General features: G+C 36.7%; 1 protein-coding gene across 3 annotated transcripts in view; it reads right to left on the reverse strand.

The window, feature by feature from the left end:
* Positions 1-602: 602 nt before the first annotated feature.
* The window catches only part of MAPk-Ak2 (MAP kinase-activated protein kinase 2), a 383073-nt gene continuing 361477 nt past the window's right edge, over positions 603-22198 (reverse strand). For 2 of the 3 annotated variants that reach the window (XR_010952901.1, XR_010952903.1), the window contains exons 7-8: positions 808-912; positions 603-743 (exon numbers count right to left, since the gene is read on the reverse strand). The gene's annotated coding sequence lies outside the window, so the exon portion shown is untranslated. The remainder of the gene's footprint in view (positions 744-807; positions 913-22198) is intronic. The other variant, XR_010952902.1, reaches the window with a different exon arrangement.

Here is a 22198-nt window from a genome sequence, read left to right on the forward strand (position 1 = left end):
TATATATTCAGTTTTAATAACATACAAATACTTTTTTACTCATTTAAATCTAAGGTAATTCTTTACTTTAGCTCAGAACTGCTAATATCTAAGCTATTTACAAAAAACCCAAAAAATGGCACCGGAGTGCTCCGAAACCCGAGGTGGTATCCATAGTATTTTCGCGCAGAACACCTTTCTGCATTGGAGGCCTGCTGCGTTTATAAAAAATTACGCTGGGTGGGTTCAACAGCTGTTTGGAGAACAAAACTAACCCGCGCAAAACACTTCCAGTCACAGTTTTTTTTGTGGGTACGCAAATTCAACAAAATTACAACAACCACATGAATATTTTCAATTTTGTTTGCAAATATCTCTGTAAAGAAATAAACGTTTCAATTTCCGCTTTCGGATTTGTGGTCCTCGGTCCAAAGCTCGTCTTTTAACACCTCTCCCGATATTTTTGGACGGGTTTAAGCAGTTGTGAGCTAAAGTAAAAAATTACCAAATTTAATTGTTTTATAAGTAAATCGTATTTTGCAGAGTAAAAATGTAATAAAAATGTTTTCATTATTCTAGCAGATCTAAAATTATATTACAATAAAGTGATACGAATTAAATTGATTTCTTTTTGGCATTGTTAAATATACCCAAGTATTTGCCGCGCGTCATTTCTTTCGCTTCGGACACGCCCAGTTGGTAAGCTTCATCGTACATTTTTTTTATTTCCATTATAACATGACTAAAAGGCATATTGCTTAGTTCTGAAAATAAAAATAATGGACAACATAAGTCAATTAGTGCCTTAATAGAGTATTTCAAGCTTACGCAACATAGCATTAATGTCTTCCTGTGACAGATCTTTCGACCATTGCGGCACTGGGGTACGTATTGGAGTATCACTCATTGCAATAAAATTACTTATGCCAGGAACTGTAAAGAGAAAACAATTAAAGTTGGAATCAAAATTTATTGACATATAAACAATAGGGTGGTCCTTATAAATAACATCACCGATATTTTCCAGTCACACCCCTTGTAACGGTAATGCCAAAGTCAAAAGTTCCATATACAAATATAAGCAAATATAAGCAGTTCGATACGTGCTAGTAAATAAAAGCACAACGACTGCAAAGCAAGCTACCATACAGCTATATGTACATGCATGTGAACAGCATAGCTAAGAGCGAAGAGAATATTTTACATTACGAAATCCAATACTTCTCAAACACTTCGAATGCAGTTAAACTTCCAGAATCAATTACAATCAATGTTACTTTTTCATAAGCATGGCCGCTTTGTGAACAGAACTGATTACTTACATCATTACTGGTAATGGAGTAAGTATACGATCTCCGAACAATCTTCGCATGTTTATTACTCTAAGGCACACCTTTCTGAAATTGTTTTCGGTATTGTAGAGAGGTCATCCACATAACGATACACGCTTTCTAAAGGGAAAGGAACCTTATAATACAGACACTATACCAATTCGTGTACTTGTAATCGGCAGTGTAGGTAGAGCACCCACAGAATGATACACAATTCTGAAGTGGTAAGTGCTCTTGGAACAGAATCACTGTACAACTTAGTGTACAATTCAAAGGCACGCTCCTGACAGTTTTGAACGGATATTAGCAGTCTACCCCTGTCCTGTAGTATAACTTACTTAATTAGCGCTTAACCGTTTAAACGGTTATGTCCGTTCAACAAGGTGCGCCAGCCGCTTCTTCGCTCTGCCAACTGGTGCCAATTGGTCACACCAAGGGAGTTTAAATCCTCTTCCACTTGATCCTTCCAGCGGAGTGGTGGAAAAATTTAAAAACATACAATAGTAGGTGTATAAAATACGTTGGATATAAGTTCAAGTTCTGGATTTGAGTCTTTAACCCGTAAATCTGAGAAGTTTCCGATGTGAGAAGATTCATTGTTGGGCACCCACCATTACAATTCAACGCTCATGTCAACTGTAGGCAGGAGTTCGGAGCCAAAGGCATAATGTAATAAAAGAAAGTGGAGGAATATTTGACAGCTGTCATATTGATTGCCCTTAACTCCAGGTTGAATTTGAAAGTACAAGAGAGAAAAGAGGGCCGCTTTGTAAAGTACTTTTTTAATTTTTGCAGCAAATCAATTTCTTTTGGAAGCATTCATTTACCTTTCCAGTCTGAAATTAATATAAAAACGTCCCCCAAAAAGTTATATCCGGTCTGAATTATACAACCTAGTTGGGTATATATTGTTGTTGACTAAAATACCAACTAATATTGCATGTAGCTGACGTTGCAAATCGAGGGTTGCTCTATGCTTAATGCCTCAAAGCTATATGATATTATTTCTTAAATAATTAAATATTATCGAGAAAAAATTAAACAACACAACAGCAGCCCGGACGAGGCTAATAACTCAGGTCCTGGTTTGGAGTATTAATCCAGTAAACTTGTAGGAAGATCGATCTTTGACCTACATGCCTAGAAATTCGACACTGAAGGCTCTTTAATAGGATCTTCACATGGTGGGGTTGACTAGTCATCTGTGTGTGTTGACTAGTTATTAATATCAAACCCATTTTGAACACATTGAAACTGACTAATAGCTTAAAGGCATAGAGTGTAGGGTCTATTAGACTCGCCGATATTCTGGTGGTAGATTTCTCGTTATCGTTTGCGTTAAAACTTTAAATAAACGCAGGAAAACCGAGATAAACGACTTATGTTAAAGAGCCTATTCGTCAACGTGTGGGGAAACTCTTGAGGTTGACACATGAAGGTGCATGGAGCAGTATTACTTCGGTCGCCCTCTGAAACTGGCAAATTGTGGGCAGGGGGTCCGAAGCCAGAAAGAGCATCGTTCACCAGCGAAGTTGTCAAGCTAGCTGTTATAACTCCCCACAAGCCTGTTTGGGTCATCTTTTCCCTATGATGCACATCTTCGAGCAAAACCCAGACCATTGCACCAGCCAACAAATGCCACGAGGTTGGGAACGGGGGCACAGAGTCAATCATCCACCTGGGTAGTTGGTTGAGGTTAAGCGGGTCTTCATACAACGGTGTAAAGGAAAAATGCGCCCCGCAGAGCGAGTTACGCACTGGCCTTGAAGCTGGGTATAAAACTAAGTTCAACTAAAAACTGAAAAACAAAAGCATCGGTTAGTTTTTTGTCGCTACCGTGGCAAAGGTTTCAAGGCCTGTACCTTAATGACAATGGTGTATGCTTGGTTTAAGTTCACTTTCTGGTCTGAATTATAAAAAATAATTGCAAACTCATTGCCGTCACCGAGATGCCATTGTCGAAACAAGGAAATTGAGATACTGCGACGTTGCTGACAAATAATATAGTTCGCGTCTGAAGACGATTGCGCTCTGACATGCACGCATATATGAGCGCTGCCCACGCCTATTTTGCTTGGTGACCAGAAAGTCAGGGTTGGCAAAGAAAGTGTAATTCGCCTCTTATCAGCCTCCACGAAGAGGCTTTACGTAATGATTATGGCTGATTGAATTTGCTGGACCACGAAATATGTTATCATCCAGCACCATGTTTAAACATTAAAATATCAATATATCCGTAGTTCGACCCCACAAAACCTATAAAAAGATGATTAGACCAATTATTAGGTATTTTCCAAATTTTAAAACATCTTACCATAATTTAACATGAAAGATGTGTAAATTTTAATAATTTCTTTATACCTATATGACACTACTTTATTTTCGTGTATTTTTTCTTGTATTTTATCTTCAATTTTTTGTCGCACTCCCTCCCAATACGGCTTCAGTACTTGTGTAAGTGTCTAAACTATATTTGAAAAAACTAACGAAATACAAAGAAAATACAATCTAGTTCATTAAAAACCAACGAGCCAGTTTGTATTTCGATAGGTTTTTTTGGCATTGGGCCGTTTTTTCTTTATTTTTTTCTGACACCTGAAAATTTTGTTTTTAGTTTGAAAATTTGGTGCATAAAAACACAATTAAAATCAACTTTCTTGTGAAAAAGGTGAACCATTAGAGACCGAAATAATTTTCACGTGTTATTTGCATTGTTTTTTTTTTGTTAATAGTGTTAATGTAAAAATAAAATGTAAAACATAAACAAAAACTAAAACATGTCAAACTCATTAATTTTGGGGGAATAGTGGTCTTGCTTTTTCATGATAGAAATTGTTTTTGTGTTTTGAAGTTCCGATAAAGTTTCGTCAGTTTTTTTAGCTTGGAATCCAAGCAAAAATAAAGTAGTGTCATATATGCTTTAAATAAACAAAATTATTACATGAGAATTGTCAAAAGTTTGAATATGAGAAAATTCAACACAAAACAGAATTGGAGGATGTATATTTTTATAGAAAAATCGATATGTATAGTTTACCATATGCCTTTTCCTCTGAATAAAAAAGTAGTTTTATAAAGCGACAACATTCTTATTTCTAAGGGCGTTCAAGATGGCGGCGTTAGAGCGAGAAACTGCTTACATCCGCCACCTTCTATAATTCCATCATGGTAGCAACTACAATTTCATACTAGATATCATGACGAATATTAGTGACACTAAGTGATACTCACATCACTAGTCTGATGCTAAGTAAATGAAGCCACAACAACAATAAAGCTGGCAGTCACTTGTATCTACATAAACGAATCAATCATTATGTCTACACATATTTACGTACACGCAGCGGAGAGAAAACGTACAAACACATGCATATATCTTATCTGAGATGCGCTCAAAAGTAGGCAATAATTTGTGCAAGTAACACTCACATATACACGCGCATATGAGAAGCTATAAACGTAGTTATAGTTGGTAATTTTATAGCTGCTAACTGACAAGTAAATTCTAGAATAGAATCGCCTAGAAGTATGTCAACGAGGAAACCAAACACTATAAAAGCAGCAACAGTTGAGGCACGAAAATCGTTTTGATTTAAGCAAGCTATCAGTTGCGTAGTATAAGTGTATTTTCACGTAGTCTAATAAAGACAATTTTTGCATTATTCAATATTGGAGTTATTTACATATTTAACAGTTTAGTGATTCGAACGTTAGCAGAAGGTTGCAAATAAGCGTATTGCACTAAATTCGTTACAATTGGTGTCAGAAGAGGAATTGTTGAATAAATTCCACAGGACAACAAGGACATGGCAAAATTAAGTGAATTGAAGATCCAGCAGCTGAAGGAGTTGGAGAGCCGTGGATTGCATACAACCGGCATTAAACTCGAACTTCAGGCACGACTACGAGAGGCAATGGAAGCAGAAGGAATTAACGTGGAAGAGTATGTCTTTCATCTTGATGTCGACGAGACAACAACAAAAAATGAAGAGAAAAACGAAACATCGCAGACAGTTACGAGCACAGACTTGAACATGATATTGGCTGCAATATCTGCACAAACATCGACAGTAACATCAATGTAGTCGTAGAGGAAGACTATCAGTCATCTCAACTGGAAGAACAGAAGACATATATGACATCCCAACTGGAAGAACAAAAGCCAAATATAACATCTCAACTGGCAGAACAGAAGACATATATGGTATCCCAAATGGAATCACAGGAGACACGTATAACATCCAAGATGGAAGCACAGGAGACACGCATAACATTCAAGATGGAAGAATAAAAGGAGCGCTTATCATTGCAGGTGGCACAAATGTCTTCGCAGTTAGAAGCACAAAAAGCAAGGGTAACATCAAAGCTGGAAGCGCAGGATGCAAAAATCTCTCAATTTCAGGCAGAAATTGATGATTTAAAAGGTCGAATGAAGCAGGTGCAACTAAATCGGCCAGCAGTTTCAGCGAGTAATCCAAAGTTAAAAACACCATCCTTTAACGGTTCTGTTCCTTTCCAGGTCTTTAAGCTACAGTTTGAGAAGACCGCCGCAGGGAACAACTGGAATGCTGAAGATAAAGTTGCAGCTCTATTCGTAGTGTGGCAACGGTGTAGTACAGACAGATTGATGGCAACCTTAGCCATAAAGGAACATAAAGGAAACAAAATAACGAGTGCGCTCATCGAACAAAATAACACATACACAAACACTTGTATATACATATACATGATCAATTTTTACAGTAAGCATTCTCATTCGTATAAATCGCTTTTCGCTGTCAAGTCGTAAACTCGAGTCGCAAATTTATTATTAAATTCATTTCATTTCATTTTAGTTAAGTTTATTAATTATAGTTTTTTCATTAATGTAAATATAATTTAATTTAAATAAACGGGAGTTATACAGCTGCTGAGATAATTCGGTGTGTTCATCTAGTTACCACAGTAGCATTGAAGGGGCCAGCAGCCGAAATCCTACAGACGATTCTCGAAGGAGAGCGGAACAACTATGAAGCATTGATGGCCGCTGTCGAGAGACGTTATGGAAGCGAGCATAGAAAACAGATATACCAAATTGAGTTGCAAAATCGTTACCAAAAAGCTAATGAGACTTTGCAAGAGTTTGCTTCGGATGTTGAAAGGTTGGATCATTTGGCAAATGCGGGCGCACCCGTGGAGTACACCGCGAGGGTAAAAATTCAGATTTCTATAAATGGCATACGGGACGTAGAAACGAAACGAGCTACATATGCGAACCCAAAGCCAACATTTGCTGAAACGGTATCCCATGCACTGACTCAGTAAACTGTCTCACTTTTGAGTAAGCCAGCGTACAAAGCTCATCGTGTGGAAAGACCAGATTGGGTAGACACAATTTTGGAAGCACTGAAGGGATCACAACAGAAAAATGCCGGAGTTATGAAATGTTTCAAGTGCGGCAACCCAGGTCACATTGCAGCACCGGTCCGAATAGTTCCAACAATGTGGGTAAACTCAGCGCTGAAGGAGATGAGCAAATCTCCAAATCTACTCAATCGTTAAACAAAAGCGAGTCAGCCGCAAGTGGCAACAGCTGGCTCCCGAAATGGAATGCCCAATCTCTATCTCGCAAATTGGAAGGTCAAGCAATCTTACTGTCGGAGGACATGTGGATGGAAAGGAACGTTTACTGACTGTAGATACGGGTGCATCGAATGATGGAATTTCGATCAGATTTAGTCAACAAGAAGATAAGACCATTGCTGGGAGCAAGATTACGTACAGCCACGGGAGAAGACACCCAGGTAATTGGAGAAGTAGCATGTGAAGTAGCAATTGGGAAAGTCAAGGTACTACACAATCAAGATCGATATGCAAAGCAAGACGATGCGATATAAGAACATGGATGTGCCACTTAATTTCGGCTACGAGAGAGGCTACAGCAGTAAACGAGTGCTGGTGGAAGAGAGTCAGCAAATGCCACCAAAATCAGAAGCAGTCATCTGGGCAAAGGTTGATGGAGATGGTGGGACAAACAAATTGTGGATTGTCGAAGCAGAAAACAAATCAACGCCGACCGTACTTGTAGGAAAAACTCCGACTATAACAAAACAAGATGGACGTATCCCGGTAAGATTACTCAATGAGTTCAAGTGACCACTCAAACTGACCAGAGGAGCTATTTTGGGAAGATGCCAAGAGTTTGAAGTAATAATCAATTGTGAACAGCTCCAGGAAGAGGTTTCAACTAGCAATATTGATCTTTCAGATGGCATCATGGCATGAACGGAGGAACTAGAAGAAGACTATCAGAGTAAGGCAAAACAACTTCTCCTAAAGTACGCGAACATATTTGACCAAGATGGCTCCAAACCAGGCCGCACCAACGTTGTGAAACATCAAATTGACACTGGAGATGCGAGGCCGATCCGTTCCACGTAGTGTTCCACAGGCGAAGCGGGAAGTTGTGACTCAAATCATACAAGAAATAAGCGGCAGCGGCGTCATCGAACCATCAGCTAGTCCATGGAGCTCACCGGTAGTACTTGTAAAGAAGAAGGATGGAAAAATGAGGTTTTGCGTGAACTCAGGAGCGGATTTACATAGGGGCAACATGGGCAGTTGCCCAGGGCGCCGTTTAAATAGGGGCGCCAAAACTAAGACAAGGAAAAACATTTTTTTTTTAACAATTTTTGTTGTTATATCGGCCTACTGATTTGTAAGATCGCGAGTTTGAATCGAGCTCAAGGCCTAACAATAATTATTTTATCATTATTATTGTTATAATATATTTTTTCTTAATTGAAAAAATTTTTAAATTAGAATAGAAGAAAGAAAAAATTTAGACAACTGCCAAAGCTCGTTGTATAGATCCATTTCGGGAACTGCTAAATTCCTTCATCGGCAACGTTTAGGCGCCGCTGCTATAACCATTCAGCCACCACAGCGGTTTTTTGTTTGTCTTCATTATTCCTACTTCAATTCTGGTTCTTGCCAATTGATATTCACAGCACTGCGACATCTGTTACAAAATAGTTGTGAAAATTGGACTTTGTTTATGGCGATGATGCCATAGTGTCATATTTTATTGACACTTTTTCCCCGTGCTCTGGGATGTATTAACAATTTTTGTTGTTATATCGGCCTACTGATTTGTAAGATGGCGAGTTTGAATCGAGCTCAAGGCCTAACAATAATTATTTTATCATTATTATTGTTATAATATATTTTTTCTTAATTGAAAAAATTTTTAAATTAGAATAGAAGAAAGAAAAAATTTAGACAACTGCCAAAGCTCGTTGTATAGATCCATTTCGGGAACTGCTAAATTCCGTCATCGGCAACGTTTAGGCGCCGCTGCTATAACCATTCAGCCACCACAGCGGTTATTTGTTTGTCTTCATTATTCCTACTTCAATTCTGGTTCTTGCCAATTGATATTCACAGCACTGCGACATCTGTTACAGAATAGTTGTGAAAATTGGACTTTGTTTATGGCGATGATGCCATAGTGTCATATTTTATTGACACTTTTTCCCCGTGCTCTGGGATGTATTAACAATTTTTGTTGTTATATCGGCCTACTGATTTGTAAGATCGCGAGTTTGAATCGAGCTCAAGGCCTAACAATAATTATTTTATCATTATTATTGTTATAATATATTTTTTCTTAATTGAAAACATTTTTAAATTAGAATAGAAGAAAGAAAAAATTTAGACAACTGCCAAAGCTCGTTGTATAGATCCATTTCGGGAACTGCTAAATTCATTCATCGGCAACGTTTAGGCGCCGCTGCTATAACCATTCAGCCACCACAGCGGTTTTTTGTTTGTCTTCATTATTCCTACTTCAATTCTGGTTCTTGCCAATTGATATTCACAGCACTGCGACATCTGTTACAGAATAGTTGTGAAAATTGGACTTTGTTTATGGCGTCATCGCCACGAGCTTTGGCAGTTGTCTAAATTTTTTCTTTCTTCTATTCTAATTTAAAAATTTTTTCAATTAAGAAAAAATATATTATAACAATAATAATGATAAAATAATTATTGTTAGGCCTTGAGCTCGATTCAAACTCGCGATCTTACAAATCAGTAGGCCGATATAACAACAAAAATTGTTAATACATCCCAGAGCACGGGGAAAAAGTGTCAATAAAATATGACACTATGGCATCATCGCCATAAACAAAGTCCAATTTTCACAACTATTCTGTAACAGATGTCGCAGTGCTGTGAATATCAATTGGCAAGAACCAGAATTGAAGTAGGAATAATGAAGACAAACAAAAAACCGCTGTGGTGGCTGAATGGTTATAGCAGCGGCGCCTAAACGTTGCCGATGAAGGAATTTAGCAGTTCCCGAAATGGATCTATACAACGAGCTTTGGCAGTTGTCTAAATTTTTTCTTTCTTCTATTCTAATTTAAAAATTTTTTCAATTAAGAAAAAATATATTATAACAATAATAATGATAAAATAATTATTGTTAGGCCTTGAGCTCGATTCAAACTCGCGATCTTACAAATCAGTAGGCCGATATAACAACAAAAATTGTTAATACATCCCAGAGCACGGGGAAAAAGTGTCAATAAAATATGACACTATGGCATCATCGCCATAAACAAAGTCCAATTTTCACAACTATTCTGTAACAGATGTCGCAGTGCTGTGAATATCAATTGGCAAGAACCAGAATTGAAGTAGGAATAATGAAGACAAACAAAAAACCGCTGTGGTGGCTGAATGGTTATAGCAGTGGCGCCTAAACGTTGCCGATGAATGAATTTAGCAGTTCCCGAAATGGATCTATACAACGAGCTTTGGCAGTTGTCTAAATTTTTTCTTTCTTCTATTCTAATTTAAAAATTTTTTCAATTAAGAAAAAATATATTATAACAATAATAATGATAAAATAATTATTGTTAGGCCTTGAGCTCGATTCAAACTCGCGATCTTACAAATCAGTAGGCCGATATAACAACAAAAATTGTTAATACATCCCAGAGCACGGGGAAAAAATGTCAATAAAATATGACACTATGGCATCATCGCCATAAACAAAGTCCAATTTTCACAACTATTCTGTAACAGATGTCGCAGTGCTGTGAATATCAATTGGCAAGAACCAGAACTGAAGTAGGAATAATGAAGACAAACAAAAAACCGCTGTGGTGGCTGAATGGTTATAGCAGCGGCGCCTAAACGTTGCCGATGAAGGAATTTAGCAGTTCCCGAAATGGATCTATACAACGAGCTTTGGCAGTTGTCTAAATTTTTTCTTTCTTCTATTCTAATTTAAAAATTTTTTCAATTAAGAAAAAATATATTATAACAATAATAATGATAAAATAATTATTGTTAGGCCTTGAGCTCGATTCAAACTCGCGATCTTACAAATCAGTAGGCCGATATAACAACAAAAATTGTTAATACATCCCAGAGCACGGGGAAAAAGTGTCAATAAAATATGACACTATGGCATCATCGCCATAAACAAAGTCCAATTTTCACAACTATTCTGTAACAGATGTCGCAGTGCTGTGAATATCAATTGGCAAGAACCAGAATTGAAGTAGGAATAATGAAGACAAACAAAAAACCGCTGTGGTGGCTGAATGGTTATAGCAGCGGCGCCTAAACGTTGCCGATGAAGGAATTTAGCAGTTCCCGAAATGGATCTATACAACGAGCTTTGGCAGTTGTCTAAATTTTTTCTTTCTTCTTTTCTAATTTAAAAATTTTTTCAATTAAGAAAAAATATATTATAACAATAATAATGATAAAATAATTATTGTTAGGCCTTGAGCTCGATTCAAACTCGCGATCTTACAAATCAGTAGGCCGATATAACAACAAAAATTGTTAATACATCCCAGAGCACGGGGAAAAAGTGTCAATAAAATATGACACTATGGCATCATCGCCATAAACAAAGTCCAATTTTCACAACTATTCTGTAACAGATGTCGCAGTGCTGTGAATATCAATTAGCAAGAACCAGAATTGAAGTAGGAATAATGAAGACAAACAAAAAACCGCTGTGGTGGCTGAATGGTTATAGCAGCGGCGCCTAAACGTTGCCGATGAAGGAATTTAGCAGTTCCCGAAATGGATCTATACAACGAGCTTTGGCAGTCGTCTAAATTTTTTCTTTCTTCTATTCTAATTTAAAAATTTTTTCAATTAAGAAAAAATATATTATAACAATAATAATGATAAAATAATTATTGTTAGGCCTTGAGCTCGATTCAAACTCGCGATTTTTTTTTTTATTTATCAAACAAATTTTTTTTTTGAATATTACAACAAGAATGAGATTTTTTGAATTTTTTACAGAGAAAAAATTAATCAAAGTACATTTCAGAAGTAAATGCAACATTTGGTTTGTATCTGAAGCGCTTAGTTTTCAACAAATCATAAAGAATTTTGTACTCAACATGAAGTATGATGTAATGTTCCGGCTTGGATAGCTATAAAGCTACTGTAATAGGAACACATCCAATGGTGAATTTTATTTGCGAAGAGTGTATTACATACATACATAATATTGATCTGGTATTGCGAGACATGCAAGAGAGTGTTAATAGGAACAGTGGCTATTTAAAAGAATACAAAAACGAATTTGAAGAAGCTTTAAAAACCAACTAAAAAGAGATGCGGGCGTTAATGAAAACAATGGAGGAAAAATACAATGAACGTTTGGCGACCTTAAAAATGCATCAAGAAATGTATATTAAAAATGCAGCTGAAATTAAGAAGGTGCGGGAGATAGCAGAGAAAATAAAAAATCAAGCTAAAGTAGTGGGGAGGGAGAATGAGAAATTTTGTAGTGAAATAAAAACAATAGTAAAAGAGAAAAACGATGGGATACCACAACAAACATATGCAAATATTCTAAGAACGGGTGGAAATAAAAACACAGCTAGGGCCGTTCCAGAGCTTAAGAAACGGGCTCCTATTATTGTTAAACCGAAGGCAAAACAAACTAGTGAAAGAACAAGGCAAGATCTAAATATTAAAATTAACCTTAACGAGCTAAAGATAACAGACATTAAAGCGGGCCATAATGGTATTATGGTGATCGATAGTATTAACGAAGATGAAAGAAATAAGATTAAAAAAATTATGGATAAAAAAATAAGTGATGAATATGAAATAAAGATACCACGTGACTATAAACCAAAATTATTTATAACAGGCATGCAGTTTGAAAAGAATAGAGATGACCTGATCGAGTGTCTAAAAAAGCAAAACAAATGCCTAGAACAGGGTGAAATAAAAATTATTAAGCAATATAATGTTAAAACTAGCAACAAAAACTATTACAACGCAATATTGGAGGTGGACGAGGAAATGTTTACTAATGCTTTAAAATTGGATAAGCTCAACGTAGGATGGGAAAGATGCAAAGTTTACGATGGCGTTGATGTGACAACGTGTTTCAAATGCAGAGGATACAATCACAAGGCGACTGAATGCAAAAACGAGGAAGTTTGTACCAAATGCTTGGGTAAGCATAAGACCATTGAATCTAATGAACAACCAGCAAACAAGTGTATAAACTGCATAAAGGCAAATGAGAAGTTAAATCTAGGACTAGATGTCAATCACTCGTGCAATAGCAGACAGTGCCCAGTCTACCTAAAGCACTTGAATGCAAAAAAACAAAGGCTAGGATACTAGCAGCGAACACCCGACGCACTGATAAGCCCGCCACAATCCAATGAGATACCGCTGAAGAAAATTCGATACAAAGAAAGACTGCAGACTAGACACAATGAACTTAAGTGCATATACTTGAATATTAACAGCATAGTATCAAACAAATGTGAACTGGAAGTGTTGGCTGAAGTACATACACCAAGTATCATATTATGTTCGGAAACGTGTACAACGAAAGATGTTGAAGACAGCGAATTAGAAATAGCATCGTATAATATGGTTAGATGCGACTCGCACAGCAGGCATACAGGAGGAGTACTAGTGTATGTTCATAGGACAGTGGAGATAAATGTAATTTATAATGCTAGTGTCAATATGAACTTATGGTGCATTATAATAAAATTGAAAAAGGTCGATAAAAAGTGGCAAATAGGGGTTCTGTATCATTCGCCAAGCACAAGTGATGCAGCGTTTATCGAGTACCTAAATGAAATATTAATTGATAAATTTGAAAGAAGTAAATGTAATATACTAATCGGGGATTTTAATATAAACATGAACTACATATCAACATATAGTACAAAATTGAATGAGATATTTTCTGTGATGGGTATGACCCAAAAGGTAGAATTTAATACTCGAATTACAGATGCAAGTGCATCTAAAATTGATTTATTATATTCAAATTCAGATGAAATTCAGTGCAATAATTTGCCTGTATACAAAATTTCAGATCACGAAACAATAATGTTCAATATTAAAACGTCTAAATCATACCAGATGAGAATGACCAAGAAAATCACAGCTTGGGATAAATATAATAGTGAAATCTTAATAAGCATCCTGAGATCATGTAACTTCAACATAAATGAAAACCTACTAATTGATGAGAAAGTCGAATTAGTGAACAACATAATAATGCAAGCTATGGAAAGTTTAACGTATGAAAAAAAAGTACATATCAAGCTAATGAATAAATGGTACGACAGAGAATTGGCGCAAATGAATAAATGCAAATATAATAATTATAAGCTTGCGATACAAACAGGTGATTGGAACGAATATAAATCGTATCTACAAAAAGCTAGTAAAAATAAAGAAAGTTAAATATATGGAAAATAAAGTCGAAATGAATGAAAATAACGCCAAAGAAATGTGGAAACATCTTAAGCAAGCGGTTTGCTTAACGAGAGATAACGAAGGGATTAAAAAGGCGATAATAGATGGTATGATGGTAGAAAATGAAACTGAGCTGGCAAATGGTCTAAATAGGTTCTTTATAAATAGCGTAATAGAAATTAATAACATCATAGAACCTTGCCGTGTAGCACTAAGTGATGTACGAGTCAATTCTAGATTAAAGTTTGCCAAAATAACAACAGATGAAGTTATTAATATTCTGAAAGAGTTCAAATATAAAATATGCGGCAGAAAACTTTTATCTGATGGAGTACTTAAAGACTGTATATCGTATGCAGGATATTTCTAGGCACAAATAATCAATAACAGCCTAGAAGAGGGTCTTGTACCAGAAAAGTGGAAAACGTCAACGGTGATACCAGTGGAAAAAGTTAAAAAGACAGTAAAACCTGAAGAACTTAGACCCATAAACACCCTGCCTAGTGATTGTAAAATACTTGAAGCTTATGTGAAGAACCAGTTAACGAAATACCTTGAAAATAATAATATACTAGCCCACCAACAGTCAGGCTTTAGAAAGAAACATTCATGTGAGACAGCTCTTAATTTGGTGATACATGACTGGAAAGAAGAGTTAAATAATAAAAAAGTGGTTGTTTCAGTCTTCCTAGACCTCAAACGAGCTTTTGAAACAGTGGATAGGGAGATCTTAATCAAAAAAATGCAACGTATTGGTATAACTGGTATAGAACTTGACTGGTTTCGCAGCTATTTGAAGCAGAGGAGACAGAAAACGGTTATAAATACCGTGATGTCTGATGAATTGGAAGTACCCATAGGGTTACCACAAGGCCCAGTTTTGGCACCGATACTGTTCTTAATTTATATTAATGATATAGTTAACGCTATTGAAGGTTGTGAAATTAAACTATTCGCTGATGATGCATTAATAATGATTAGTGAGAATAATATTAATTCTGCACTTTTTAAAATACAACATGAACTGAATAACCTGTATAAATGGTTGTGCGGAAATAGACTGAAACTTAATATAAATAAAACGAAATTTATGATAATGACAAGGAGGAACGTTAATGAGGATATAATTGGTTTAAAAATAAATGATGAAAGCATACAAAAAGTTGACAGTATAAAATATTTGGGAATTATAATTGATAACAAACTCAAGTTTGAAGAACATATAAACTACACAGTCCAGAAAGTTGCGAAAAAAATTGGGGTTATGCAGAGAACATCCAAATATATTCAAAAAAAGTACAAAATAATTATATATAAGTCCATTATAGAACCTCACTTTGTAAACTGCCCATCTATTCTATTCATTGTGTCAGACAAAGAAATAGATAAACTTTAAAAGATGCAAAACAGATGTATGAGATTTATTCTTAAAAAACCTAGAGATACTCGTACGGCTGATATGCTGAGAAGTTTGAACTGGTTAAGTGTCAAGCAAAAGATTTTTTTTCACGCTATGAAGTTTATATTTAATATTAAAAGTGAAAATGTACCTGAATATCTAAGTAAAAACGTAGTATTAGTTAAGCAAACACATAACATTAATACAAGGAATAAACACAATTTCAAACTGCCTTTATTCAGAACTGAAATAGATCAGCAAAATATTTTTTATAAAGGTCTAAAAAGTTTCAATGAACTGCCTATAGATATAAAAAGTTGTAATGAAATCGTAGCTTTTAAAGCAAAACTTTATGAATATTGTAAAACCTTAGCAATAAGATAGTAAATTGTAATATAATTTAATTTATGAATTAGGCTTTTTTGCCGTAATAATTAAATGAAATGAAACTAACTATTCTGCAGCATTAACTCAAAAATCACGTTTTTTGATTTATGCCGGTCTTGCAGCAAATGAGCGATATGTAAACACTAAGTTTTAGCAGCTTGTGTGCAGTAAATGACGTGAAAAGCCCGGCCCACATTCAAAACGACGACTCCGAGCGACAACGGCGAAAAACTGAAGCTTGACGATATTTGCCGCCAAGCACCGACGACTGATTATAATGAAAGCGACAACGACAGTTTTGCATTAGCTCAAACAACAACAAAAAATTTTGAAAAAAGTATTGCATGTGTTAAAAAAATGTATAACTAATAAATGTCAACACATATTTAAAGCTATTTGCATTTATTTTGATTTTTATTCACAAAAAGAAAAAAGGACGCCACGACCGTCGCTTGTCAAAATAGAAATAGATCTAATCTAGCGACAGCGGCATTCATGATTGATTGCCGCTTTGTCGTGTCGTGTCCAAAAAATTTCTCCCCATAAGAACATGTTTAAAAATAACTTGACAGATGCCGCACCGTCGTTGTCGTCTTGAATCTGTTTTCCCTAAAAGATTCAAATTTAATTGAAATTTCAAATTTAAAAATCAAGTAGGCATTGAAGTATTTTTTCGGGGAAATGCGCGAGCTCACTTTTTCAATGGAAACTAAGATCTGAATATTTTCTGTTTCTGGTTAATTTGAATAGTTCGCGCCTCTATACAATGCGCTGCGTACATTTTATGTAATCTTAAAAGTCGTTCCGAGTTAAAAACATCAAAAAAGTGTCAGTGAATTAATGTTTTTGTGAAAAATAGAAGAATCAGTGCAAATATGAAAAAGTTAAGCGGCGCAGCAAACAAAAAACGTGCAGCCGAGAAAGTGCAGAAAGACAAAGATTTACTGTCGAAAATCCCTAAACTTGATTGTTTTTTTCAAACTCCTCGAAAAGAAAATGACTCCGTTATTGATCATAACCAAAAAGGTAAAATTGCATTAGTCAATTGATCGACAGCTAGGTTAGCCCAGGTAGATTCTGGGCCAGAAAGCCAGATTTCGCTACCTGGGAGGCACCCTACTGTCAAAAATTTTGAGTTTATTTTCAGTACGAAACATTTTCACTATAAAATTGTTTTTCAGATTCGAATGATGAACTGCAATTTAATGTTATTGCGAAATCTGTGCCACCTAATAATGAGGGTTTAAGATCAGATCATTTTGAAGGTTAGAATATGGAAAAAAATGTGGTACCTATATAAGAGTTTTAATTATATGTTTTATACATATGTCAAAGTCTCGAAAGTGGAGAAGTCACATCAAATCCCCCTACATGTGACATACCTATTCAGGAAAATAAAGATTTGAATTCCCCACAAGACCCTAGTGGACTGGATCAATTGATTTTGAGCGATGAGCCCGCCAAATGGACAATTAATGATGCAATTCGTGATCATATAGCAATACATGGATGCAAACAGAATTCTGAAGCTGATTTCAGTCTATCCAAACGAATTTATATTGATGGAGGCGTAGGTAAGATACCTATCAAAAAATCTCTTTCATAGAAATCTTCAAAATGGAGAGAGAAGTCTTCGCACTTGCCTTATTTATTCTGCTAGTAAAGGAAGTGTGTTTTGTGTACCATGTGTTTTGTTCGAACCTGCTTCTTATTTCAACTGCAAAATGTGATTCAATGATTGGAAATATTCGACTCAACGGGTAAAAGAGCATGAAAATTCTCCAAGCCACAAAAACAACGTATTGAAACTGACACAAAGGAGTCATCAGGAATCAAGAATTGATAAAACGCCCGTTATTCAATTGAATGAAGAAATAGATTACTGGAGGAAAGTTTTAAACCGAGTTGTTTCCGTAACGAAAGCTTTAGCATCCCGTGGATTTCCATTCAAGGGCAGTGACGAAAAACTGGGATCTCCAAATAATGGGAATTATTTGATGTTTCTGGAAGTTGTTGCAGAATATGACCCCTTCTTGGCTGAACACATAAAAAAATTTGGCAACAAAGGCAGTGGCAGCACAAGTTATTTATCCAAAACGATTTGTGAGGAGTTCATAAGTTTGATGGCGAAAAAAGTGATATTTACCATTTCAGAGAAGATAAAAGCAGCAAAATATTTTTCTATCGTACTAGATTCGGCCCCTGATATATCCCACGTTGACCAGCTATCGTTCGTTTTTAGATATGTCCAGCAAAATGGTGTCCCCGTTGAACGATTTCTAAAATTCATGGAGAACACGGGGCACAAGGCGATAGAATAAGCTGATGCTATTTTAAAAACTCTCGACTGACCTCGGACTAGACATTGGTGACTGTCGCGGTCAATAATACGATAACGCGAAAAACATGGCTGGAGTTTATAATGGTCTTCAAGCTCGGATAAAAGCATCAAATCCTGCAGCAGAATACGTACATTGCGCTGCTCATTCGCTGAATTTAGTGGGTGTACATGCAGTGAAGATTTGACAGAAAAAGCAATTTGTCGGCAAGAAGCGAAGGGCATTCGAATTCAATTGGAGAAGCTTGAAACTTCATTTCTGACTATTTTCTGGCACTTCCTGCTTGCAAGATTCAATGCAGTGAGTCATAAATTACAAGCTGTTGAATGCAGTATTGCCGAAATCATTGAACATTACAAGGGACTGCAAAAGATTGTCTCTGACTGTCGGGATGAATTTGATGAATACGAGAAACGAGCCCTCGAGTTATCAGAAGATCCAGAGTACCATTCCAGTAAGACACGAAAACGGAAACGTAAATTGAGAACAGATGAATCGGTTCGTGGAGAAGTGATACTGTGCGGAAGAGAAAATTTCACAGTAAATATCTTCAATGTTATTCTAGATAATTTGACTGTGGAATTAGAAGAGAGACGCAAGGCATACGATAAAATCAACAAAAAATTTATGATTATCCTCAAGGCGAGCGAATTGTCTTCTAACGAAGAAATCAGAATGGAATCGAAGGCTCTGATATCTACGTTCTCGTCTGATTTGGAACCGACAACTGATGACGAATTCGTCCATTTTTTTGCTTATTGCAAAGAAAATAATATTAAGACGAAATCTTCACTGAATGTTATGAAGCTTATTCGGTCCGATGATTTGAACACAATTTTTCCGAACGTTGACATCGCATATCGCATGTTTGCTACCATGGCAGTGACTAATTGCAGCGCCGAAAGGTCTTTTTCTTGTTTGAAAAGGATAAAAAATTACCTTCGCTCCAAAATGACTGAAGATCGACTCAACAGTTTAGCACTGATTTGTATTGAATCTGATATTCTTCTCTCTTTGAATTTTGAACATTTGATTACAAATTTTGCCTCCCAAAAAGACGCAAGTGTTTTTGAATAATCTTTTCCATATGTCTGTGTTATTAGTTTTCTGACAATCTATAAGTTTCTTGAAACTAAAAATATTTTGTGATACGCTTCATTATTATATTCTTTCTAAGAAAACTCGAATCAAATTTTTTCAATCCGTAAAATATGTTAGTAATGAAATGTCACCACACGCAGGCAAGTAAGGTTTTTTTTTGGAAACAATGGGGCGCGGCTTGCTTTGTTTGCCCAGGGCGCTTCTAGAGGTAACTCCGCCCCTGCGTGGACTACCGGAATGATGTTACGAAAAACGATAGCTACCCATTGCCAAGAATTGACGACACTCTGGACTTGCTCTCTGGTACTAAATGGTTTTCCACACTGGACTTGAAAAGCGGCTACTGGCAAATGGAAGTAAAGGAGGAAGACAAAGAGAAAACAGCCTTCAGTGTCGGTGATGGTCTTTGGCAATTTACAGAGATGCCTTTTGGACTATGTAATGCTACTTTTGAAAGACTCATGGATCAGGTACTGAAAGGACTACATTGGAAAACATGCTTAGTGTATCTAGACGACATCATCGTATTGGGAAAGAACTTCGAAGAACATCTGAAGAACTTGGAGGAGGTTTTCCAAAGAATAGCTGGTGCTGGCCTGAAACTAAGTCCCAAAAAGTGTTCGCTGTTTAAAAAGGAAGTAAATTATTTTGGTCACAAGGTAACGACAAAAGGCATTTGTACTGCGAATGGAAAGATAGAGGCAGTAAAGGATTGGCCAAGACCACTGAACCTGCACGAATTAAGAAGTTTCCTTGGGCTGTGCACATATTACCGCCGATTTGTACCAAACTTTTCCAGCGTAGTCCATAGATTACAAGAAAAAATAAAGCTTTTGAATGGAAAAAGGAGCAAGACGTGGCTTTCCAAACACTGAAGGAGCTTTTTTGCACTGCCACATTTATTCTAGATACAGATGCGAGTGGATATGCTATAGGAGGCGTTTTGTCACAACTGGTTGATGGACAGGAGAAGGTAGTTGCATATTACAGCCGTTCAATTGGAAAACCAGAGAGGAACTACTGCGTTACACGAGAGAGCTGTTGGCATTGGTAGAGTGCATTAAACATTTTCACAAATGCCTATACGGCCAGCGATTCCGCGTCAGGACAGATTACGCAGCGTTGAAATGGCTTCTGCAGTTCCGTAATCCAGAAGGACAGTTAGCACGGTGGATCGAGCGACTACAAAGCTATGACTTTTCCATTGAGCATCGAAAAGATAGTACCCATGGAAATGCTGATGCAATGTCACGAAGACTATGTAGTTTGGAATGCAAGCACTGTTCAAAGGCCGAGGCTAAAGAAGACATTACAGATGTCCGGCTAATGACTATAACATGTACAGATGAATGGAACAAGGAACAACTAAGGAAGGGTCAGCTAGTAGATACTGATCTGTCACATGTTATGCAAGGGCTCGAACGAAACGAGAGACCAAATAGAGAGGAGATGTCAGCAGAGAGTCCCATTGCGAAGTCGTATTGGGCACAGTGGAACAGTTTAGAATGGACATCCGGTTGCTTGCATCGAGTATGGGAGAGTGAGGATGGTCAATGCAAGAAGAAACTGATAGTTGTTCCCAGAAAGAGGATTCCTGACGTGCTCAGCGAGCTGCATAACGGTCCAAGCGGAGGTCATCTTGGAATCACGAAGACGCTCGAGAAGATTAAACAGAGATTCTATTGGATTGGTTGCTGTCAGTCGGTCACTGATTGGATTGCGAACTGCGAGGTTTGCAGCAGAGCGAAAGGGCCCAAAACCCGAAGTCATGGCCAGATGAAGCAATATAACTCAGGTGCGCCATTTGAAAGAATCGCTATGGATGTCGCAGGTCCATTTCCTACTAGCAACTGCGGAAACAAATATGTACTGGTGGTTATGAATTATTTCAGCAAATGGCCAGAGGTATACCCAATCCCAAATCAAGAAGCGGAAACAGTAGCAGAAGTGTTTATAAACAATTGGGTTGCAAGGTATGGTGTAACAATGGAGTTACATTCTGACCAAGGCAGGAATTTCGAATCAGCAGTGTTCCAGGAAATGTGTAAATCATTGGGCATTCGAAAAACACGGACAACTGCATTGCATCCTCAGTCCGATGGTATGGTGGAACGTTTCAATAGAACATTGGAGGGGCATTTAAGTAAAGTAGTATACAAGTACCATAAGGAGTGGGATACACACATATCATTCACCCCTATTCTGCATTTCGATTACGTTCCCGTTCTACGCTTCGCTTTAATCGAAGTTGGGTACTCTGGATTACGACGGAATCGAAATGAGAAGGGGAAGAGCAAATGATTTTTCGAAATCAGCTGTTTGTACGGAATGTGTGAACATTTGAACAAAACAAATTAAAGAAAGATTGTAAAAAACACTGAAAAACGTTTATATTTTATTATCCACGCCATTTTGTAAAAAAAAAAAACAATAGAATATATTGCCGCAGTGTTATATTTTTTTGAGTGAAGTGCTTTCATAATTGTATGTGTGTTTTTGTCGTTCTTTTGGCCAATTCCCTGCCCTGGCCACCAAGTTTTGTTAAAACGGATTCCTGCACGAATATAGTTCACATTTTCTGAATTTTATGGATGCTAATTTCATTGCACTGGCCTAAAATATTTTATGAAGATTTATTTATTCTTTCCGCAAGGATTGTTTACGTTTTCGCTTCACCTTCCCCTACTCCGGCAGCTTGCTTTGGCATATAACTGGACCCAACGAACAGACAAAAATTATAGCTGCCTATTATACTGGAATCAATAGCCGCGGCATTATTTGTGGAGTTGGAAAGCAACGCATACGAAAAGCCAGGCGAGAATGGAAAGGCAAATATTGCGAGATTTGTGTAATCCATTTGAGATGAGTGGCGAATTGTAAGAAATTGACTTAAAAGTGGT

Source organism: Eurosta solidaginis, chromosome 4, assembly GCF_040869045.1.
Source record: "Eurosta solidaginis isolate ZX-2024a chromosome 4, ASM4086904v1, whole genome shotgun sequence".
NCBI lineage: Eukaryota > Metazoa > Arthropoda > Insecta > Diptera > Tephritidae > Eurosta > Eurosta solidaginis.